This window comes from Balaenoptera musculus, chromosome 11, assembly GCF_009873245.2.
Source record: "Balaenoptera musculus isolate JJ_BM4_2016_0621 chromosome 11, mBalMus1.pri.v3, whole genome shotgun sequence".
Classification (NCBI taxonomy): Eukaryota; Metazoa; Chordata; class Mammalia; order Artiodactyla; family Balaenopteridae; genus Balaenoptera; species Balaenoptera musculus.
This window is the reverse complement of record NC_045795.1, coordinates 398,824-423,096: the sequence shown is the minus strand read 5'-3', so window position 1 is coordinate 423,096 and position 24,273 is coordinate 398,824. Positions and strand designations below refer to the sequence as shown.

At 44.4% G+C, this 24,273-nt stretch overlaps 1 protein-coding gene and 1 long non-coding RNA gene across 6 annotated transcripts in view; one reads left to right on the top strand and one right to left on the bottom strand.

Annotated features, from left to right (window-relative positions):
- The window catches only part of LOC118903822, a 79,272-nt gene extending 76,690 nt beyond the window's left edge, over positions 1-2,582 (bottom strand). The window contains exon 1 of one of the 3 annotated variants that reach the window (XR_005021871.1): positions 2,034-2,582. This is a non-coding gene — a long non-coding RNA (uncharacterized LOC118903822). The remainder of the gene's footprint in view (positions 1-2,033) is intronic. The other 2 variants (XR_005021872.1, XR_005021873.1) reach the window with 2 other exon arrangements.
- Positions 1,299-24,273, top strand: part of EXOC2 (exocyst complex component 2) — a 154,814-nt gene continuing 131,839 nt past the window's right edge. Inside the window, exon 1 of one of the 3 annotated variants that reach the window (XM_036869277.1) lies at positions 1,299-1,762. The gene's annotated coding sequence lies outside the window, so the exon portion shown is untranslated. The remainder of the gene's footprint in view (positions 1,763-24,273) is intronic. The other 2 variants (XM_036869278.1, XM_036869276.1) reach the window with 2 other exon arrangements.

Genomic DNA, 24,273 nt, shown 5'->3' with positions numbered 1-24,273 from the left:
AAACTCTCCCGTGCTTCCGGCCTACCATGTGTCCAGGAAGAAAGCCCCAAGGCACAGCAGCAGGTGTCAGAAAGCAGAGGGGCAGCAGACGGGGTATGGGTGGGCTCTGGTGGGCACTGCTACACCCTGCTGTATTCACTTGGTCTTGTCACTGGTGCCTCACGCTGTTACACCCACACCAGGAGCACTGACGGGTTGAGCTGTGGGCTCCTGCTGCAGTTAGTCCTGGGGCCATAGAGGTTCTCAGTATCTTCCTCCTTTAGCACTCGTTCTGGATGTCCCTCACTCTCCACCAGCACTTCTGCTGGCCTAGGGTGCCTGCGTGATGGTGTTGCTCGCTTCGTCCCTGTGGGGTCTGAGCCCCTGGCTGCCATGCCCCTGTCAGGCCAGGGGTGCTGCGTTATCCATGTGCTGCTATCACCAGGCACGGAAAAGATGCCCAGTGAGTGCCCTGAGTCCGGAAGTAATCCTCCCTGCCCCTATTTCCTACTGATCATAAGGGTCATTTTTTTTTTTTTTTTGTCGCCTGTATGAGGAGCCCAGGAGAGGAGAAGTCTTTAGATTGAGTGGAACCTTGTGTCCCGTGGCAGAGCATCCTTCCCTGCCGCAGGAGCCAGGGCTCTACTGGGGACGCAGCACCGTACGCTGGTATGAGGTTCACAATACACCTTGCATCCCATAGCACAGCATCCCACCCCCGCAAAACATTATCCCCGGCCAGAGCCACAGCTGTGCCCTTGAGGCCGTTCTAATGTTCCACCAGGGTGGCACCTTCTGGGTGTGTGAAGTAGGGCAGACTCAGTGCATCTTGCGGTACTGGCCTCTCTGTCATACCTCTTTCACTCTTAAACGGGTCCCTGTCCCAGGTGATATCACGGGAAGCCCCCTGATGATAAATCAGACACAGCGAACAACTGCACAGTGATGACTGCCAGAGCCCTGCAGGCAGGGCAGACTAACCCGAACCCGGATCTGCATCTGGGTCTGAGGAAATCCGCTTGCCACCCAGTGGCTGCCTGGCCTCCGGGAGGGAAGGCCCCGTCCCCCGGCTGCACCTCGGCCTCCGCGTCCGGAGGGGCGGACGCAGCACGCAGCTCCATCGCCGCCACCACGGCTACCCACTCCCAGGCCCCGGAGCAAACAGGCCGGCCCGTCGGCTGGAGTAACCCGCACAGGCGAGCGGAGAGGAGGGCCGGGGAAGCAGAGGCGCATCCAGACCTCAGCCCTGGAACACACAACGCGCGGCTGCTTCCGCACTAAACCGAGCGGCCGGAAGAGCGCGTTCCCTTCCGGTCCCGCCGCGCTCGCGGCGGCCCGTCACTTCCGGCCGGCCCGCGGCGACCGCTCCCTGTCAGGCAGCCGGTTCGCCCCTGGGCGGGCCCGGACGGGCTGCCTTTCAATGTCGGAGGCCGGCGCCCGGCAGCGCCCGCTCGCCGAACCCGAGCACTGTCCATGCTCAGGGCTCCCGGCCGCGAGCACCATGGCGTCCCGGCCTGCGCGTCGCCTGCCGCCCAGACGCGGAGGCTCAGCCTGAGGCTCCTGAGGAACCGGGGTCGCGGCCGGGTCCTCCGCTCCCATCCGTCTCCCAACTCCCGCCCCCACCCCGCCCCTGGGGCTCGGCCGTCGGGCGCTCGACGCTCGACTGCGCGGCGGATCGACGCCCTCGGCGCTCCGGCAGCGGAAGTGAGGGCGTTGGCGGCGGGGCGGCCGCGGCCAGGGAGCCCTTGGTCGAGCGCGGGGCCCTGTCCGTGCGGGCCTGCAGGTAGGTGTGGGGCGGGTGAGGCCTTGGCTGAGGCCGGCCAGGGCCGCGGGCTGAAGGGCGGGCGACCGCCGTCAGCCCCGCGCCGCCCTGCAGCCGCGACCGTGCGGAGGGGCCCCTGCGCGGGTCCCGGAGCCCCGCCCCCGCCCCGCCGTCCGGGGCCCCTGCGGGGGACTCGGAGCCCCGCCCCGGCTCCCGGCGTGCGCCTTCGGAGCGCCGAGCCTCGGGGGCGGGTGGCCGTTGGCCTCAGCTGCTCCCTGGCGCGCCTGCTTACCTGTCCCTGCGTAGGGCTGGGGGGTTCACTGGCGGGGAGCGAAGTCAAGAGGCCGGTGTTGCTTGTTTTCCTCGGTCGCGTCACTGGAGAGCTGCGCCGAGCGTTTAGTGGGCGCCCGTCGCCGTGTCTCCGGGTCGATTGCGTTATCCCCCCTTGACGGACGGGGAGACGGAGCTCAGCGCGGCGGCGCGCCTAGCCGTCGGTCTGAGCGCGGGCTGCCGTGGCGGCCGCGCCCGGACGCCGGGGCGTGCTCAGGCGGGCGGGAAACGGCGCGCAGGCGCTTCTCTCGGAGGGGAAATAGGCGACCGCTCCTACTAGCGAGTCTGGGAAACTTGTGCTTTTCTTTTCTTTTTAATAAATCTGAGTAAACTTGCAAGGAGAGCTTTAACAGTGTTTTAAAACGCTTAAGTAAGTCACCTGGATGCGCTGTATTGAAAAGCGCGTTCTCGCTGAGGTGTGCGCGCCGCCCCTCGAATGCCTGACGATGCTCTGCTCACATCCTGGGCAGGCGGGGTGTGACCACAGGAACTGACAGCCGGAAGCCTCCCAGGGAGCCCCTGTGTCCCGTGTGGTGGATCCACAGCGGGGGATGGAAAGAGGGCGATGCGCGCTTGGTACTTCGACGCTCTCTTCTGTCTGGTGCAGTAGAAGTCTAGTAGTTTTACACAGAGGGCCCCCCAGCGCAACTTGGAACAGCTCTTGGAAGTTTCAGAAAATGATTTTTCCTTCTTGTCAGGCATTTAATTTCCCGAGCTGAATATCGTGTTGAAAGTTACCTCTCTAAAAGACGGTTTATCAGCATGCTAAGTCGAATTTTCATTCATCCCACAAATACTGGAGAGCCCGTGCTGTATGACTCTAATGGGAAGGGGGACTAGTACTTAAAATTTCTGCACAGGCAGCGTTTTAATAAAGGACTTCGGACAGCTTCCAGTGCTGGGCCCGGCAGCCTGAGGCCATGTAGGAAATGCTGGTTGTGCAGTTAGCCTCTCCATGACTGTTCACCCGTTCTCCAGCTTACTCCTGTCATCTCGCCAGCGTTCCTCATTCAGCGCCCGCCACAGAGTAGAGCTCACATGTTTTCCGAGTGCGTGGGTTTCAGGCCCGTGTTGGGTAAAGAGGATTGTAAATCGACTGGGGTGGGAAGTAACGTCCATCGCTCTGCTGAGCAGTATGCTAGGGCCTTGATTGCTCTCAGACCCTGGGGAAGGTGTTCCTGGATCCCCGGGAGTGCCTGGTGAGACCGCATGGTGGAAGTGTTAGCTTCGGTCACATGATTGTGTGCATGTTTATGTCGATTGGAAAGAATTGTTGATACAAACACAAGCTTACGGTAATTGTAGAGAAATGATGCATCTCTGTGGACGCACCTGTAGGCATCCTTAGACCTCAGTTTGAAAATTAGGGAGTCGAAGCACCATTCACGGATCCGTGTGCTACCACCACCTGCTTTGTAGCATGGGCTGAGCTACGTAGCAGCCTTTTTGGGCTTCAGTTTCCTTGTACCTGAGAATACATAAAACTAGATGATCTCAGAGTTCTTCCTGCTTTGAAATTTTCCAATTCAGTGAATCCTATAACCACTTAGCGCTTGTCCTGTCCTGTGGTATCTTAGGGGTTGTAGCTATTGTTGGTATTTACACGTCTGTCAGGAGACTAAGCTCTTGCCAGACAGGGATTAGCCTTAGTCATTTTTGTATCCCAATTTTAGCATATGCCTAACACATGTTAGAAATAAAATTAGTCTGTATTCAGAAAGGGGATATTTTTGCCCTCTCCATTAAATAGCCAAGAACTAAGCTGCAGTATTCAGTGTAAGTACAGCAGGAATTCAGAGGGGGGAAGGATCTTTTGGGGTTGGAGCAGTTGGGAAGGCTTCATGGAGATCAGACCTTGATGGGGGAGGATGTGGCCCTTCCGAGAGAAGGCACGTGAACCTCTGGGTGGCTTATGAGAAACAGAGGACCATAGGCTGGGAAGTGAGTGCATTTTGGATTATGGAGTTCCTTGAACTTCAGGCACAGGAGTTTGGAACTGACTTATGAGGCTTTTTTTTCCTGGAAAATTGTATTAGCTTTGCTCAAAAGCTTCATTAACATCCTTTAATACTGTTGGTAGCAGTTAAGACTGGGGTGGACTATACAGTTTGCTTAATTTTCCGTTTTGGTTGGAGTAATTCCTTCTACTTACTATTTCCCACTTACAGTTAGTCTTGGTGCCAGTATGGAAACACCAGTGGACACTGGGACTTAGGAAACCTGGATCTTAGTTAGAATGTAAGCTGCGCAAGGCGGATCCTCGGCACGACCTGGGGTGCTGTGTGGCACGGGTTCGCTTTCAGAAGTCCTTGTGCAGCGCTGACTGAGCTCTGCCTCTGCTACTTGCTAGCTGCGCCACTTTTGGCAGGGTTGGCCTTTAGTTTCATCTGTAAGCTTTGGTGCATTTTTTTATGGCCATATCTGCTTGTAAAGTGAGGGGTGTATGATTTTAACTTTTGTTGTATTATAATTTTACTGAAAGGCAAAACAAGATAAAAAGCAAGGAGTATTTGGCTTTAGTTTAATTTTAATGAAAGCCCCATGTGATTGACATATTTGGGTAAGTCAGGGTGTCAGGAATCAGAATTCGTGCCAGATGGTTCAAATAAGGAGATTTAAATAAAGGAACTTCTTGCAGAGGTGTGGGCAGAGTGAGGGAACAAACGGGATAGTGAGGCCCAAAGGGCAACTAAACAGCTGGGGGGGACAAAGGAGAAAGCAGAGCTGCCCCAGCTGGAGCCTCCGCGGAGGGTTGGCTGCTGCCAGAGGTGTGGTGCTGGGGGATGGGGGAGCAGGACTGAGGGGCCCCAACCTGAGACTGGTTCACCTCTGAAATCCGGGGCTCAGACCACCCACTGTTTGCTGGTAGTCTCTTGTCTTTCCAGCCCTCACTCAGTTACCTCCCTCTGCTCCTTTACCCGATTTTCCATCACCCTCCTACCAGGATGCTCAGTTGTGTCCTCCCTCATCTTTCTATGGCATCTGGCCGACAGAGTCTCAGTCCTGGACCATCTCAACTCTTCGCCTTTTTTAAATGCTTGAACTGAGGTTCTGAGACCAGAAGGGGAAAATCACAGCGTCTAGATTTGTACCCCTATAAATCTGTGCTCACAACTCGCAAGTGGCCATCAAAGAGTTTTTTAGAGTTTTCTTTGTTAGCCACTTGCTGCTTCTCTGCAGAATCTATTTTAAGCGTTTTCTACTCTTTTCAAACCTCTCATCTTTTCACATAATCCGTCTATACTAAGCAGATAATCTTGCCACCTGAGAACTATAAGAGCTCTCAGAGGAGAATCCTGGGCTCTTTCTTCCAGAACCTTTCCTGCTCCCGGTTACATTGAAAGTGGTTGCCTTTACCCCAGGACGGGTCCCTGTACCCCTCCCCTCCTGCCTTGGGGTGCACTTCGCTCAGTGTTCATCTCCTGCTAAAGGCTCCTTCCAGCCAGCCTCTAGACACGCTCAGACAGACAGCAGCAAAGCGAAATAGAAAAACAACAGTAAAAAGGTAGCATCCTCCTTTGATTTCACATTCACCTGTTAAAGTTTCTCTCTCTCCTTCCCTTCCCAGCCAGATTTCTTAAATAGTTGTTTATATGCCGCATCGGTCACCCCACTGCTGTCTGGTTAGGTGCCCACCACTCTGCTGAAGGCCAAGGTCACCTGGGACCCCCTTGTCACTAGGTCTTGTTCCTGTCATTTCCCCAGTGTAGTGCCAGAGACCCAACAAATGCTTAATAGATACTTGTTTTGACTGAACAACCTGAGGGTACTCCCTCATTTCAGATCCCGGTTTACCTGCATCTTTTTGTTTTTCTCTTTCTTTTTTATTGAAGAGTTTTTTGATGTGGACCATTTTTAATGTCTTTATTGAGTTTGTTACAGTGTTGCTCCTGTTTTTACATTTTGTTTTGGCGCGAGGCGTGTGGGATCTTAGCTCCCCCACCAGGGATAGAACCCGCACCCTCTGCATTGGAAGGCAAAGTCTTAACCACTGGATCGCCAGGGAAGTCCCCTCTTTGTTTTTCTTAGGGATGGGAATCTGACACTGTCATCTTTTGAGGTGCTGGGTAACTAGTTTCTGTATATATCTCAAATCTTCTGGGTCCACTAAACAAAAATAGAAATCTGTTTTATTTGATAAGGACCTTTTCAGTATTGTCCAGGTGACCTGTCTTTCCAGGGGGACCTGGATATTTTTTTCCCTAAAAAATTACGTTTCCTAAAATATCAAGAAGTTATGTTTTGTCCACCCCATGTGGATCTAGTAAAGAGGAAGTGGTAAGGGACATGGGGACACCTGGCAATAGATTTGATGAACGAATAATGCCGTGCTTTGACATGAAGCACTCTCCTTCTTCCTTCCAGTAAGTAGTGTATCTTCTTTGAGGTTTTTGTTCTTATGTTTCTTTTTTTGAAGGGTGGTGGTAGAGGGGATGGATTTGCACTGTTCCGTTTCATTTTTGATATGTCATCAGTGTCCAGTGGCATGAGTTAGAGGACCAGTCACCTTTGGACCCACAGCTTTTAGCTTTGAAATGTAGTGAAGGTAATTGTCCCCTAGGAGGAGACTTAGCCTGCTGAGGCAGAGATTTTATAGTTTCTGGGAAATAGAGGAGAGTTTTAATAAACTCTTCTAATTAAGATGGAATCCAGTGCTTGTTTTAAGGGAATAGCTGGGTAATCCAGTATTTATGTGACAGATGAGGTGTGTGGGAGCTCTGGAGAGTGAAGCTGTCAGGCTTTCCCTGTGGACTCTCTGGCTTCCAGCATTCCCTGCTAGTCGCCTTGTGTACCTTCTCTCCCTTTAATCCCGTACCTCCAAACATTGGAGCAGGAGTGAAGGGTTTTTTCCCATTTAAAAAAAAAAAATTAAGTCCTGTTTATCAGTTATATTTTTTAAATCATTGGATTTTTTTCCCCAAATGAGTTGAAACTTACACATTCATTAAAAAACCCAGTATACCTCAGTTATACTTTCTTTATGGGAGTAATAAAGGAAAGAGGTATAAAGAGAGAGCTGGGAAAGCATCTCTTGTCTGTCCGGCTCTTCTGCTGACATCCCTTCTGAGACCTCAGGAGCCTTCTTAGTACACTTGGTACCCCACGGATTCTTTCAGATTTGTGCATGACTCTGTTTTCATTAACCATGATTTTGAGATGGAGCAGGAGGAGGGAGATGATTAACTTAGGACACTGGACAGGAGTTCACGACCTTCTGTCTAAGACTTGTCCCACCCTGTGCACGAGATGGTAAAGGGTGTGGCAGTGTGATAGAACTTGACCTTGCTCAGGAAAAGTAGAGTTTACAGAGGACAGAAGGAGGTAAATCACCGTTCTCTGAGACTTTTCCCCAGGTCTCTGGGATATCCCTCTGGGGCCAGCTGCCCCTGCTGTGCCTTGCCCTGGGGGGCAGGTCTATCCTAGGATAGGTTGAAGTGGCTCCAGGAAGATGTGGTGAATTCTGCAGTTTGGGTCCGTTGGTGGGTGGCCCAAGAGTCTAGTTGAGTATGATTTTATTTTTCAGACTCATTAGGCAGCTCTGCAACCAGATTTTTCTGGGGGTCCTTTGGATCCAGGGCGGCTCTGGGCAGGATAGGTCTACCTAGTGCTTCTCAAACACTCCTGTGCACAGAGTGGCGTAGATGTGTATTAGTGGGTTGGGCTGGGCTGCTGAGAGTCGGCCTTCCTGATCTGCTCCCTGGTGATGCTCACTTGAGTAGCTTGGGGGTGGAGGCGGGGGGGGGGGGGGGGAGTTTATTATTACTATTATTTGGTGGTTTGGGGGGGAAACTCACTTTTCTATGGCCTGACCTCAGAAAATAGTGCTTCAGCATCAGGAGGCTTTCCTTGGCCTATTTGCTGAAGGTTCTCCAAGTCTTCAGTGAGGCAGAACTTCTGTTTTTCCAACTCCTGGCCTAATCCCTTTAGCTGAGCTGGGCCTTTGGGTACCTGACAGTGAAAGAACACCTGATCACTCGTTTTGTTCAGAGTTCTTGTCTGCTATTCAAATCAAAATTCTTCCTTACTAAATAGTAAAAAATTTTGGTTTAATCCTCTTAAAGCTACTTTTGTGGTTACGTTTTCTGTTTTTCCCCCCTAATGCTGCTACTTGTTATTTTTTTTCTATGTACATTTAGCCTGAAGTTATGTAAAAAATAATTTACTGTGTTTTTTTGTATCAATAAGTCTTTTGGAAAATTAAAGATTGTGCCACAGTGAAATATGGGAAAATTACAAAATTAAAATTTTCTGAGCTCTGTTGCAGAAACACTTCATATTCATGCTGTGCGCTTCATTAAAGGAAAAGAGGCAGGCGGGTTAAAACCAACATAATATAAATCTAAAAGAAAATGCATTTATTTAAATATATATTATAGATTATAAGAAAATACGTTTGTCTTTATTGTAATGAAATGCTTTTATAATGGTAATTTTCTCTTTTGACCTGTGATGGATAGGAGGTTAATTGATGTTAAATGGATGCTTTGTTAATCCTTCATCAGCTACTAAATTGGTTGGGGGAGTACAGGTCAAGGCCACACAAGGCCGGGACTGGCTTGTTTTCTCAGGGAAACCACACTTCGCTGTCTTGCCTCTCTCCCTTTCTGGCTCTCCATCCCCTCCTCCCCCTCCCCCCTCCGCCCCCCCCCCACTCTCTCTCCTCTCCCCTCCCCTTCCCCCTCCCCTCCCGGCCCCGAGTGACAGCTGTTGGAGGTTGCGTGCGAGTTGAGCCGGCGCTGTGTGGTCCGAGTGTGTGGTCTCCCTCAGCCGAGAGGCTGCTAACAGGGAGGATGGGAGAGAGCACGACTGTTTACTTTACTTTCTTTCGGATGCCGGGATTGTGCCCAGAGTCTCTCCTAAGCACGAGCAGCTTCGATCCCTCCCAGCTGGGCTGCAGCCTCCGCCGGCGCTGTCTCCCTGTTTGATCCCCGAGGCTCATGGCACTGCTGAGTGCTGGGGTGATTTTGCTTTCGCTGTGCCAAGATATGTGGCCTTGGAGAAGTTTCTTTTGAGATAGAGCTAGGGAAGTAAAGCAGAAATTTCAAGATAAGTGACAAAGTTGATGCATTTTTAGAAATTGGGAAAGCTATTATACAAAATTTGGGTCAAATTAATCCAGCTCTGCTTATGTAAAGGAATCTGGGAGTTAAGTGACATCCTGTCATGTATAACAGTTTTAATAAAAGTAACCAATTTAAGCTGACAGTTGATTCCTTGACCTTTTGTGAAAATCTACATTGATTTTGGCATGCCTGTTTACTGTAGTTATTATATTGTCAGCAGTCATATTGGCTTATTTCATGGTAAAGATTTGACAAGTCGAGACTATTAAAAAAAGAGACAACAGGCCCCAAATGGAAGCACTTGTGCTAAAACCCGTGTCACCAAACTGAGACTTTAATACCTAATTTAATTGCAGTTTCAGGCTTTCCCAGGAAGATAGTCTTAACCAGTCAGTCTGAAATTACCTGGTCAGGCCAGTGAGGTAATCTCTGCTGTTCCCCGGAGGAAGGTGACCTTGCCTGAAACAGCTCTGTGCTGGTAACTTCTTTATCCAGCCCCTTCTGCCTGCAGAAGTCTTCCACTGGGTACAGCGCGGAGGAGGACCGCCTTTCTATTTGCTAGATGGGGTGTTGCCTAATTCATGAATTGTTGAATAAAGCCAATTGGATCTTTAAATTTACTCAGTTTTTTTTTTTAAATGAGACAAATGAAACTTTGTTTTCATGCAATAATATAAATTTAGGATAATATCTTTTTTTTCCTAATTCTTTCATTATAAATAGCTTAGTTTCTTGATTTCATTCCTCTCTCATTCCTGAACATTCTCATAGAGATGGTTAAGTATCTTGTGACTTAAAGTGAGCACATGTGGACTGTTGATGTCATTGGGATTTTCCATTGTTTACTTCTTCCTCTCCCTGTCTTCCCAGCAGTCTTGCTGGAATGGAGTTGGTGTTGCTGATGCCTGTTCAGGACTGGAAAGGCTAGGCCACTGACGCTTTCCAGAGGGGCTGATATAGGTGGCTTATTGTTGTTCGACTGCTTTTCCCGCTGATTTTAACCCTGGGTTTCAGTAAATGAGCTGAGAGGGTAAAGCCTTCCTCCTCTCCCTTGCTCCCTTTCAGTCCTGGCCTTGGCCTGCCTTAGTCTCATTTGATCTTGTATCAGAAGATTTTAGAACTTAGTAGTGTCAAATGCTTTAAAAAAAAAAAATACTGCCATCCTGTATTTCCTCTTGTGTCCATTTTTGGGGGGTTCTGTGTTTGTGGTGATAATGATAATCTAATGCTCCTAGGCATTCTGAAGCAAAATTAGTATAGTTACAAGGTCATGTACACATCACCACAATCTAATTCTCTGACATTTTCATCACTCCACTATCAATCCTTTCCCATTCCCCTCCTCTAGCCACCACTAATCTACTTACTGTCTCTACGGGTTTACTTGTTCTGAATTTTCATGTAGATGGAATCATAAAATATGTAACTTTGTGTGTTGACTATGGCAAAATCTGTGTAGTGTTAGTAATTTCATTATGTCTTTTACGTAGCACATGAAAATTATGTAGAGAGAGAAAACACTGATAAATAGATGCTACAGTCAAGTAATCATTAAAAATAAAATTGAACTTCTGTTTTGGAAACATATTTAACAGGAGCTGTGAAATGCTCTAGGCTTATCTTTGATAGAAGTGCCACTTGTGTACTGCCTGTCACCCAGCCCTCTGCCACAGCGGTCCTGCAGGGTCCTGAGTTGCACAGTGTCATCAGTGTCATTGCTAACCGGTTGTTTGAACTCTCAGTGGATAAATCCTAATTGGACTGAGTCCCTCCATTTCTTGCTTCGAGTTTACTGGGCTGAGTCCCCCAGGAATGAGCCCTGAGCAGGGAAGCAGGAAAAGGGGCCACTGGAGTGGAAACTGCCCTCAAGAGCAGTGAGTCCTTTGCAGGGCAGAGAAGAGCGTCCGTAGAGCCACAATACCTTGGCAGCATTTTTAAAAATAGCATCTTCAAATGCTTCTCTGTTGGAGACAAATTCATCTTTAAGCCTAAGGGAAAAATCACTGTCTTTGTTTGGACTTTACATTATTTAGGCCCGAAGAGTTGGAGTCTTTTGTGGTTTCTTTTTTGGAATATTTTTTTATATTCTCAGTACTGCTCCTTTTTTATGTGTGGAGTTTTTAAACTGAAAAATCAAACTTAAATCAGTTTTGGTTTGGTTTTTGTAGAAATAAAAGATGGTTGAAAAATAAATATTTTTCTAATCAGAGATTTATGAGGGGTAAAACTCATTTTGGTTTAAACATTTTAAGTATTTTTTGGGAAAAGGGGACTCAGTATTAAAGATCTGACTGTACACATTAGATTTCTGATTTTCAGGTAATTCTTTATGGAAGCGGTAATAGAATAGGAAACTTTTCACCTCTTGGGCGTTACAATTGGAGGCCACCCCTCCCAGAGGCAGCCCAAGAAGAGGAGTTGTTCTGCGCGGGTCTTGGTGGTTAATTTGGATTCGCCTCTGATTCCTTCCTGTGGCGCGAACTCTAACCTGCCTGTAAAGTGAGCGCCTCTGGGATGGGTGGCCAGAGACGCTGTCATAGGGTGATCGAGTAAACTTTTAGGGTACAGTTGGAGGACTCAGTTTCTATAGCAGTTTTTGGTGATTGCTATTGTGGCACAGATTTATTGGTTTAAAAAATCAATGGGGGCTTCCCTGGTGGCGCAGTGGTTGAGAATCTGCCTGCCAATGCAGGGGACACGGGTTCGAGCCCTGGTCTGGGAAGATCCCACATGCCGCGGAGCAACTAGGCCCATGAGCCACAACTACTGAGCCTGCACGTCTGGAGCCTGTGCTCTGCAACAGGAGAGGCCGCGATAGCGAGAGGCCCGCGCACCGCAATGAAGAGTGGCCCCGGCTCGCCGCAACTAGAGAAGGCCCTCGCACAGAAACGAAGACCCAACACAGCCAAAAATAAATAAATAAATAAATAAATAAATAAATAAACTCCAATCTCTTTTTTAAAAAAAAAAAAAAAAAACCAATGGGATACGGTACAGAATCAAGGAATGGCGTCTGTCCTGCAGTGGGACAAATCAGGTCGACATCCCTCTCAAAGGCCACCTCTCGGTGGTGTCTCATAGCTGAAATCCCACATGGCCTCAGGTTTGCTGCTGTCCTTGAAGAGCCAGAAGAAGAGAGCGCCAGTGAGCCCATGTGTTCCCTGGTCTCTTTTCCCAGCCACCATCTGCCAAGTATCCACTTGTTCTGGCCCTGGGCTGGGTGCTGGGAGTACAGAAAAGAATACGATGCAGTCCTAACCAAACCCATTGAGGACTGTTCTTTATCAGGGACCTTGGTACAATAATTCTTTTTTTCTCCTTTTTTTTTTTAAATGTAGGGGATGCTATTGTTATCCCTCTCCTGTGCAAATGGATTTGCAGGAGTAGTGAGCAGGTCCTGAACTACCAAGAGGAAACATCCTGTGGTCACTGTTCCTAAGGAATTGGTAGACTGCCTGGGTCCCCGTCCACGAGGGCTGCTCTGTACTGTGCTCCGGAATTGGCCTTTCTGCATAGCCCAAGGCTAACTGCACCTCAGAAGTTTACATATGTGCTCACTGCCACAGGGAAAGCCGTATAAAAATGTATTAAAAGCATGATTTCTCTGACCCTCTACCCTCTCCCAAGAACGTTAACCTCTGGAATCTGTCCTCAGCCTTTGTCCATATTCATCAAATAGATGTACAAAGGTAGCATTGGTTTTGATTTTTTTCCCTCCCTCCTTCCCTTTCTTAGGAGCATTGGTTGGATCCCCATTCCACCACATCAACTGTAACAAATAATTTTTGTTTTAATATTTATTTATTTTTATATGGTTGCACCAGGTCTTAGCTGTGGCAGGCGGGCTCCTTAGTTGCAGCACGTGGGCTCTTTAGTTGCGGCAGGTGGGGTCCTTAATTGCAGCTCGTGGGCTCCTTAGTTGTGGCACGCGGGCTTCTTAGCTGTGGCATGCGCACTCTTAGTTGTGGCATGCATGTGGGATCTAGTTCCCTGACCAGGGATCGAACCCAGGCCCCCTGCATTGGGAGCGCAGAGTCTCATCCACTGTGCCACCAGGGAAGTCCCTGTCACAAATAATTTTTGAGACAGTATAGAACAGTTGGACTTGGGCTGAGTACAAAGTCCTTTATAGAGACACAAACTGAAATATTTGGATGAAATGGTATGATATTTGGGATTTGCTTTAAAATACTCCCTCAAAAACAACATAAAAGTGTGTTGAGGAGGAGATGTAGTTGAAAAAGAGACAAAATGGGAACATGGAGGTTCATTATGCTGGTCTCTCTTATGTGTGTTTAAAATTTCCATAATAAAAAGTAAAAAAAAAAAAGAAAAGAAAAACCACATGGAGAATCAGAATAACATGGCTCTGAGGACTGGTTTTGAATCCCAACTCTGCCACTCACTAGCTGTGACTTTGGACAAGCTGTTTAATCTCTGATAATCTTACCATTATTAATAAAACTACTTAGCATTTTAGAAAACTAAACTTTTTCTATACATTCTAAAATCATATATAAAAATTATATAGTAACACAGTTGTAAATATATAGATTATATAATTATTAATTTTTTAAAGAAAGAAATTATATTTTTTTATTGGCAAAAGTTGAAAATGCTCATATAAATTACTAGCCCAGAGCTTGAATTTCCATTGGATCCATCGCAGGAAACAAGCACAGCTGGCTGAGGTGGTCGACCTGTTTCCCTGCATCTGGACCTGCAGGCTGTCCTTGGCTCTGAGGGCAGGAGGGACAGTGGTGCTGGCCTGGCGTCGTTGCTGGAGGATAGCAGCCCCCCAGTGTGGCCCAGCTTGTAGGCCTCCAAGGTCAGAACCAGGTTTACCTGTTTATTAGAAGCTTTCTGTGCTAGGCTTGTGTCAGTTGAGTAGGTTTTTCTCTCTCTTCACAATAGGGTCTTGTCCAGGAAAGGTCACTTGATATGCAGGCTGTAGCTCTTCTAAACATCTGGTCAGGAAACTGTCCCATGGAAGCTTTATATATTATGTTACGTATGTATTTGTGTGTGTGTGGGTGTATGTGTGTGTGTATATGTACATATTTATACATAAATTATATAAATATGCATAATATGTATACATATACAAATGTATATATAAAAAATGATTTTAAATTTATGGAAAAAGTTCCTGGCAGTAAGTATTCTAAAATGGCAAATAGTTAGCTAAATATATATATGTGTGTATATATGCCCCCACATGTCATTTTTTTTAACCAATTTGTTTAAGTGTTCTCTTGGTCTTGCATACTTTTCAGAACATTTTTTTAGAGGATCATCCTGCCAGTTAAGCCGTGGCATCACTGTGAGACCAATCATTTAGAGCTTGAAGAAAAAGGAGTTGAATGGTTTTAAGTGTAGACATTATGAGCTTCTTAAAGGCAAACATTACTACAGCTTTTCACACTAGAAATAAAAAAGCCACTGAAGCATCCTATAGGTTTTAATTTCTAATAAACTAACTATTAATTGCTGTCACTTATATAAACAAAAAGCCCTTTGGGGTCCCCCCTCTCTTTTTTTAAAAAAAGAGTAAAGGGTTCTTGTGACCAAAAAGTGAGAAAATCACTGGGGATTATCTCCAGCCACTATTGGCTCATTTCTTGCTTAAGGAACCACCGTTAGGAAGCTCCAAGCTCCTGTGTGAGGGTCTTGGATCTTTTACCTAGGGAGCTGATGCTTGGTGAGAGGGACTTGGACCACAGGTGGCTTCTTTCCTTTTTGTGATTTTTTTTCACTTTGTTCCCTCTAAGATTTTTTTTTTTTTTCTTATTCAGTGTACAGATTAAGGGACAGGGTGGAGGACAGGGTGGGGGGATGATCATGGGGTGTCAGGGGGGACTCTGGGGGGCAGGCTGGGTGAGTCTCCATTTGCCCCCTCTCTGTGGAAATGATGTGAAGCAGTAATGACTGAGAATTTTCCAGTGTTAATACTAGACAAATGGCAGATCCAGGAAGCTCGGAGAATATCAAGTAGGATCAGTACTAGAAAATCTGCCTCTAATCATATTATATTCAAACTGCAGAAAATCAAAAAGAGGAAATATTGAAGTAAGCTAGAGGAAAAAAGCCTTACCCATGGCGGGGACCAAGAGTAAGAATTATATTGGATTAGAACAAATGAACTAAGTGTTCAGTCCAGACAGATAGAAAAAGAAAGCAAAATAAAATGCAAGGAAGAGGAATTAATACATGTTGAAGCTGTCAGTAATGAATTAGAAACAGTGCTCCTGAAAAAGAAGGTAGAATTTATAGCTTACATCAAGGACTGTTATGATAAAAAGTCATTAAAACAAAATATTGACCAGTCTAACCATGAAAAAGACATTTACAGATACTCAAGACAATGAAAAAAGTAATAAAATGACAGCTATGGAAGAAAATAGAATGATATTAAACTTGAAAATCAGAACAAAATATCTGACTTTCTGAAAAATATACTAAAATTGTCTGAAGATTTATAAAATACATACCCATAATCCTTAAGCAAATTCCCAAATAATCATACCCAGCGTGGTACTAGAATGAGATGGTATTATAGGCCAGTAATAGGAAACCTACAAGGAACAATATTCCTGTACTATTTATAAGATGACAAGTATCGAAAACTTCAGATTCTTTCTATAAGGTAGCAATAGCACTCTGGGTACAGTAAATGCTTAATAATATTTGTAAACTGCTGAGTGCTTCCTGCTACTACAACAAACAGGCAATGGAGTAAAAGAGAAGATAATTTCTGACTAATTGTAAATAAGATTAAAGATGTAGAACTCCTAAATAAAGTATTAGCAGATCAAATCCAGGAATGCCTAAAGGACTAGTAAAATGGAACCAAGTAATGTTTATTCCTAGAATGCCCACTAATTCATTAACAGGAAAATTATTTCAATTCACTGTATTAATAAGTAAAAAAATTATCTTGAAAGATGCTGAAAAAATATTTGATAAAATTAAAACTTCATTTCTGATTTAAAAAATAGACTTTCAGTAAATAAGAATAAAGATATTTTCTGTAAGATAACTACATAATATCAATAGCAGACATCTTAGTGGTGAAATGCTAGAGCATGTATTCTTAACAGGAGCAATAACTGAAAATTAGCTCTTGAGGGGACAAAAACATCTTAACCTTTATGTATAAAGTGCAGATAAACATACAGTACCTAATACAGGTTTTACATTATGATATTGAAACTTCTTGGGGGTAACTGGGAAAAAGACCTAAATAGAAAGACTTCTCCTGGGGTAGGAAGGCAAACAGGTAGAGAAGCGTTGCTCTAGAGGCTTGCCTGCTACGGTCACACCTGTGCTTGCGAATACCACAGTTCACACTGGTTGGGGTGTTACAGCAAATGCAATAAGGCAACTGAAATAAGTGACACAAATATTGAAGAGTAAGAACCAAGGCTGTTACAGTATTTGAAGGTGATGAAATTTTCTGCAGAGAAAACATAGAAGGTCTTTTGGGAAATTATTTCAATTGAGAGAGGCGCAATAAGTTGGTTTCAGATAAATTACATGAACTATCCCTGTGAACAGAGCTGAATAGTTTATTGACAGTCATAAAAAATGAGTAAGTGGGAAGATTCAATGTTGTAGCTATTTTAAATGTCCTGAAATTATCCTGAAATTCTGTGTAATTGATACATTTGTTCATTTAACGAATATGTGTTAAGCATCAGTTGTATGACATACTGTTCTAAATTCTGGGTGTACAGCAGTGTGTGGAACAGACAAAAACCCCTTCCCTACTGGAACTTATACTCTAGTCAGTAGAGATAGACAAAAAAGTATAAATAGAGTATGTCATGGTGGTGATAATTCCCATCAAAATTCTAGTAGTGTTAGTTTTAGAATCAAGTAAAATATTTTAGAGTTCATCTGGACCAATATCTCTGAGAGATGGCTAAGAGAACTTGTTAAAGATTAATTGTCCTATCAGATAATTGATTATAATGTAAAATTAAGTTATGCCATAGGTGCAAAATAGATCAGTGGGGTGAAATATAGAGGGTCCAGAAACAGACTCAAAATGAGAATTTTTGTCAGAGATAAAAGTGGCATTTCAGATCAGTGGAGAAAACAGTGGGTTATTCAATGAGATGGTATTGTGGTCGACCAGCTATTCTCAGTACTCCAAAATAGATTCCAAATGAGGTAAATAATCATAAAGATTAAACCAGCATTAAAGTACCAGGAACATGACTTTGAATGCGTGACTCTAGAGTGGCAAAGAAAAGGTCAATGGGTTTGATGTTAAAAGACTCAAAATTTCCCGAGGCCGAAGAGCACCGTAACCAATGTGAAAAGACAGTGATAACTGGGAAGATTTGGACAGTGGGGACAGTGGACACAGGGTGAACATTCCCACTAGAGATCTTACAGTTAAGGAAATTAAGCCTAATAAAGAGATGCAAAGGTGATGAAAATGGAATTTACACACAGTGCAAGTTGAAACCATTTATTTTGTTTCGCCTTTCAGATCACTGCAGATTAAACAGGTTCTGACACCCACTGTTGCTGGTGGGAGATGTGCTGATAGCACTGCAGGCCAGTTTGGTTTTCACGTTAGGCTCTTAAATGTACATCCTTTGGCCAGCGATCCCTCTTTGAATGTAATGAAGGGAAATAATTGGGTAAACGTGCAAAAATCTTTTGCAGCCAAGTGTCCATTGTCATGGTCCAATAGCAAAAAATTGGAAGCCATCTCAATGCCACTTTAATTATACATCCATACAGTGGAATACTAAGGAGCCTGAAACTGGTGTAGATCTGTATTTACAAACATGGTAAGGTGTCCCTTGTGTCGTTTACGTGTTAGATGACGCTGCGGAGCACACGGCACCTGTGGCACCTGTAGATGAGGCTGCAGAGCACACAGCTAGGTGCCCTGGTACACGGAGGACCTGTGGCCTCAGCGCCACGGGCGTCCTGACTGAGGCGGCTGTGTGTGGACGCCTGCTCTTAGAGGTGAAGGTGGCTCCTTGCCCCGAGGGATGGTTTTTAATCCCTTCGTGCAGTTGGACTGTTCGCGGGTTTCTGCGATGGACGTGCCTGTCTTTTTCTCAATCTAGGCGGGAACCCCGAAGCTCCTTTCAGGGGAGGAAGAGGAGCAGGGAAGGTGAGGATTGAGGCTGAGGAGTCCAGGATGTCTCAGAGCTGGTGTTGCCCTGCTGATGGGCACAGACAAGGCCCAGGAGGTTCTGGAGCTAGTGCCAGCTCACTGGTGGGCAGAGCCAGGTTCCTGAGTGTCTTCTGCAGGGTCCTGGGGGGTCCTTGAGCTGATGTCCCCTCAGCAGTGGGTGGGACCAGTTACCGACATGGCTGGCTGCAGGGTCCAGGGTATTCCAAAGCTGGTGTTGGCCTGCAGTGGGCAGGACTGGGGCCCAGGGGGTTCTGGGGCTAGTGCTGGCCTGCTAGTGGGTGGGCTGGGTCCTGACACAGCAGGCTGGTGGTCCTGGAGCTTGTGTCCGCTCTCTAGTGGCTGGAGTTGGGGCCCACGGGGTCCCAGGGCTGGTGCCCGTCCACTGGTGGGTGAGGCTGGGTCCTGGACTCTGGTGAACAGGGCCGGGTCCTGGGATGGCTGAGGGGTCAGGGGGTATTAAGGCAGCAGGCCTGCTGGTGGGCGGGATTGTGTCCTTGCCCAGCTAGTTGCTTGGCCTGAGGCCACTCAGTACTGGCGCCCATAGGCTGGTGGGCGGTGCCAGGTCCACACTAATGAGCTAGAGGACGGGTTCCAAAATGGCCTTGCCAGCACTAGTGTCCTCCTGACAGAACGAACTCCCCCACATGGCTGCCACCAGTGTCTGTGGCCCCAGCGTCTGTGGCCCCAGGGTCTGTGGTCCCAGGGTCTGTGGCCCCAGGGTGAGCTCCAGCTGTCTCCTCCCTCTCTGGGAGTTTCTCCAAGTTCAGCAGGCGGGTCTGATCCAGGGTCCTTGTGAGATGCTCTGTGCGCCCTTTGAGAGTTGAGCCTGTATTTCCCACAGCCCTCTGGCACTCCCAAAAGTAACCCCCATGATCATAAAGCCAAATGACCTGGGGGCTATGGCTCTTCCTGGTGTAGCACTGCCAGGCTGGGAGCCCGACCTGGGGCTTGGACCACACTCTCCTTGGGGAGAACCTCTGAAGTTGTGATTACCCTCCTGTTTGTGAGTCGCCCACCTGGGGACCCCATTCTGTGGGTCTTAACTGCACCACATCTACACTCCTCCTACCTGTCTTGTGTGGTTCCTTCTTTATGTTTTTGGTTACAGAAGATATTTTCTGCTAGTCTTCCGGTTTTCTCATCAATAGTTTCTCTGTATGTAGTTGCAGTTTCTTGCGCCCTTTGGTGGAGGTGAGGTCAGGGTCTTCCTACTCCACCATCTTGGCCTGGTTTTGTTTTTCATAAAGCTTACGGGCTTTTCAAAACGGACACAGACCCTGAGCTAATTGGTTGAAAGTCTGCACCCTTGCTGGCTTATACAGGTGTACCTTTTGTTGAGCCTCTTGCTTTGCAAAGCTTTCATGAAAAACCATTGGTGAAGAGAGTTGGATAGTTGATTTTTATGTTCACTGTCAGTTTTTTCTTGGTTTTTAAGGTGCCAACAAGAAAAAGCTTTTCTAACTCAACTCTTTTTTTTGGGGGAAAAAAGATTGTAACAAAATAAATAAAAATAACTTTGAATCCTGAAACAATTTGGTCAGTATTTTATTATAAAATGCTACTGTGTAAAATGGGAACTTCGTTTTTTAAAAAAAGAAATATAAACATTTTCTGAGGGATTTTTCTTAATTTAGAGAGCTCAGTATGATACCTGAAACATAGAAGGTGTTTAGCATTTCGTGTGTTACATAGTCCTTGTCAAGCTGTGTGTATTTCGTCAAAGTATGTTAGTATATATTCATGGGTTTAGATTTATCATCTACAAAGTTTGAATTGGTTATTCATGAGGCTTGCTAATAATGCTTCTTATTCACACAAGGATTCAAAGAAATAGTCAAGTTGATGTGGACCAAGATAACTTTTATTTAAACCAAGTTTCCATTTTTTTCCCCGTAGTATTCCAGTATTCCATTTAGAAAATAATTCTTACTGCTTCATTATTTTGAGAAGAGGAAGAAGGGGTTACAAAGGGCTAGTACAGTGAATTAAAATCTCATGAAGTAGGGACGTTCATATTCTTTTATGTTGAATTTTCATTCCTTAATGGCTTATGCAATAAGAGAAACCACTAACTTGGCAGCCTTTATTTTTGCCGACTCAGTAAATTCCCATGACTGTATTTCCATCAGTAATGAATAATTTCCTACTAGATTTGGTGATAAAAATACTTTGTTAATTTATTTTGTTTTGCTGATTTCTGAATTCCATTCATGGTGTTGTGGAAAGAACACAGAAACAAAAGACCTAGGCAAGTCATAGGAACTCACTGCTCCTGCAGTCTCTTTCGGTTTTGAATAGATTCTGATTCAGTACTCTAAGGGTTATAATACCGGATGGTTAAACAGTTGTTTTCAGAAGTATTTCAAAAGTAGTGTCTTAAAATTAATAATACATAACCATTTCAGGGTTATAGTTTAAGCTTTGTGAAGCTGTTTACTTTCTGACTTCTGAGTTATACAGAAGTGCTTGGTGAATATTTTCAAAGCTGTTTGTGAAGATTTTTTTTAAAAACTGCTTTTAACATTTTAAAATCCTTGACCTTATCGGCATTTTTGTAGACTTTAAATGCAAGATAAAAATGCAAAACAATTTATTTTAATGATTGTATTTTTCTCCATATACAAACCCTACTTATGACATAATGCCTTGTGATGTAAGGTTAGTAGATAGTCAATAAATTTTTATTGTTTAAAAAAAAAATTTTAAAAATGCAAAACAAATCTTTAACACAGAAACTTATAAGATGTGCAGATTTTTTTTTAATTGTGCCGTCACACAGAAATGACTTATCATGCTTGTTTCTAGTATCTTTTCCACATTTTTCTTTGGTTTATTTAATGAGAATTTCTAAGCCATAGTAAAAGTCTCTCTTTTTACCTAAATGTTGCATTCCCTCTCCCCTCCTTCCTTCCCTCAGTCTGTCTGTTCATCTCTCTCTTTATCTGTTTCTCCTTTAATAAAACTGGGGAAATGAAAAAAACCTGTGGTTTGTTTTTTAAAATAAATAATTGTGTATTTTAATCTGGTAACTATAATGGTTTACTTTTAATAATTTATTTTTAAAAAGTATCTGTAAAAGCTTTGTAGCCTGGTCTTTGCAATATAACTTTCGAAAATGAAAGGGATAATTAGACTAATACCCTAATATTCAAGTATAAGATTTTAAAAATTCAGATTCTTCTAATGATATATCAAAAATGTTTTATAATAAATACAAGAATTCTAAAATGAATAACAACATGCTTTTATCATAGTTTTAGTTTAATTGTGAAAAGCTAGGGAGGCCAGTTTCTATAGTCTTAACATTAGTAACTAAATTTAAAAGCTTTGTCCTATAAGTAAGACTCTCATAGAATCGAGAACTAAAAAGCGGCCTTAGGAATAATCTCATCCAGCCACCTTATATACAGATGAGAAAACTGTTTCAGAGCGCATAAGAGTAACCAAGGGCTTTTAGTTGTTAATGCCAGAGCCCAGCTTAGAACCTAGATCTCCAGACTATTCACAGATGTTAAGTTTTTGAGGTTGTTCTATCAAGGCTTCATTCAGCGACTTACAGCTTGGATATACTTCTGTTTATTAAAATATGTCTAGATTACCATGTGAATCTATTACTTATCTAAAAAGATAAAATTTAGGGCTTCCCTGGTGGCGCAGTGGTTGAGAATCTGCCTGCCAATGCAGGGGACATGGGTTCGAGCCCTGGTCTGGGAAGGTCCCACATGCCGCGGAGCAACTAAGCCCGTGAGCCACAACTACTGAGCCTGCGCGTCTGGAGCCTGTGCCCCACAACAAGAGAGGCTGCGACAGTGAGAGGCCCGCGCACCGCGAAGAAGAGCGGCCCCCGCTTGCCGCAACTAGAGAAAGCCCTCGCACAGAAACGAAGACCCAACACAGCCAAAAATAAATAAATAAATAAATAAATAAATTTAAAAAAAAAAAGATAAAATTTAAATGAAATTCTGAAACCTTTTTGAAGGGCATTATTGTCCTTGAGTGAAGATGTCCTTTGTTCGTATAGATAGGTAGGAATGTATTTGCCACAAAATGATAATCCCGTGGTAAAGCAAAACCTCACATTAAAAAAATCAGCGCATCAAGTTTAGAAATTATTTCAGCTTCTTCTATTTCTTTCTTTTAGAGAAACACTGCTGAGAAGCAAGAAAACACTTATGCTTTTATTTTCATTGTGTCTACAGAATATAAATCATTGACAAAATGTAGTATTAAAGTGCTTCCTTATTGAGGTACTAAGCAAGTGAAGCTCCAGCCAAAACATTAGCCTTGCTTATTAGTACCTCAGTGAAACAAAACAAAATATCTCACCTGGTCCTATTTCCACAAGTACAGATGCTCTAGGAGGTAGCGCAAAATCAGGTCAAGAGTGGGCATGTTGGAGTTAGGCAGTGTATCCAACTCCGCCCCTTGCGTACTGTCTGAGCTTGAACAAGTCAGTTTACTTCCCTGAGCCTCAGCTTCCTCTTGGAGGCAGGAGAGCTGATAAGACTTACCTTGTCTGGCTGCTTAAAGGAAGATGCGGAATGTGGTGCCTGGACATCAGGCAATGGGATATGACTGAGTCATTCAACTGGTATTAATGTGTCCTTTAAAATTTAACATTAAATATTGCAGTGGTAGATATGTGTCATTATACCTTCATGAAAACCTACAGAATGTACAACACCAAGAATGAACCCTAATGTAAACCATGGACTTTGGGTGACACTGATGTGTAATGTAGGTTCATGAATTGTGGTAGATATACCAGTGTGGGGTAGGGTGTCCATCATAAGGGAGGTTGTGTGTGTGTGGTGGGGGGGGAGGGGTGTGCAGTGGGTATCTGGGGACTCTGTACTCTTGGCTTAATTTTGCTGTGAACCTAAGGCTGCTTTAAAAATAAAGCTTATTAATTTAAAAAATAACATGAATAAATGTTAGTTGGATCACCTACCCATCACACATTGGGTAGAGAGCCCAGCATCCCTCCAGATATCTGGCAAGTTTTGGAGAATTCTCTTAGACTCGGGCTTTTCTAGCTTTAACTTCAGGTTCTGCTGCGTTGCCAACCTCAGCTCTGCCTTCTCCAGCTACCTGCTCTGTTCCTTATTAAAAGGCACTGGCCAGTATACATGCTGTGTGAGCAGGAGAATGTATTAAAAGTTTGGGAGTATGAGTGGGAGAGGGAAAAAAAGCACAGCCAATCAAAAGTGTTAGTGCTCCCTTTCTAAAAGTCTCTGGGTTGTACCTGCCATTGGGACAGTTCATTGGTCCCTTCACATAAAGCTTTATTCTCTTGTCATGGTTTACTGACCCTTGCACCTACCACTCTGTTCTCTCTCTCTCTCTTTTTTTTTCAGTCTACCTAGAGAAACTGAAAAAACTTACTTTCTTAATGTAGATCCATTTTCTTTCCTTGGTTCTGTTAAGAATTATTTTTTTAAGGGTAAAATCATGACTGTATAAATAAATTTAAAAATTAACACATTGAAAAGAAAAAGTGCTTCCTTATATCCAGAAATGTTTCAGTGTAGTTTTTATTGTCCCACTAAATATAATTTGCTATAAACTAGACCTGCAATTCATATGATAACGGTGATATATTTTTATTCCGTTAACTAAAAAAAAAAAAAAATCACTCAAGTGTATGTTTATTCACTGTAAATATATCAACACCATACCAACATCAAAAGAAATAAGACAAGTGTCTATTACCTGGTTAATTCCTAAAAGGGTCCTCTTAGTCCTGTTTATTCCCATTCAGGTCCAGGTAGTTGAAAAGTTCTTGATACATTAACATGAGTCTGGAGACATGTCAGAATTATGATTGCTTTTTAATTTTTTTTTTTTATTTTTTAGGTTAAAGTATAATTGTCTTACAGTATTATATTATTTTCAGGTGTACAACATAGTGATTCGATATTTATAGATTGTACTCCATGTAAAGTTATTATAAAATACTCCTATATTTCCTGTTC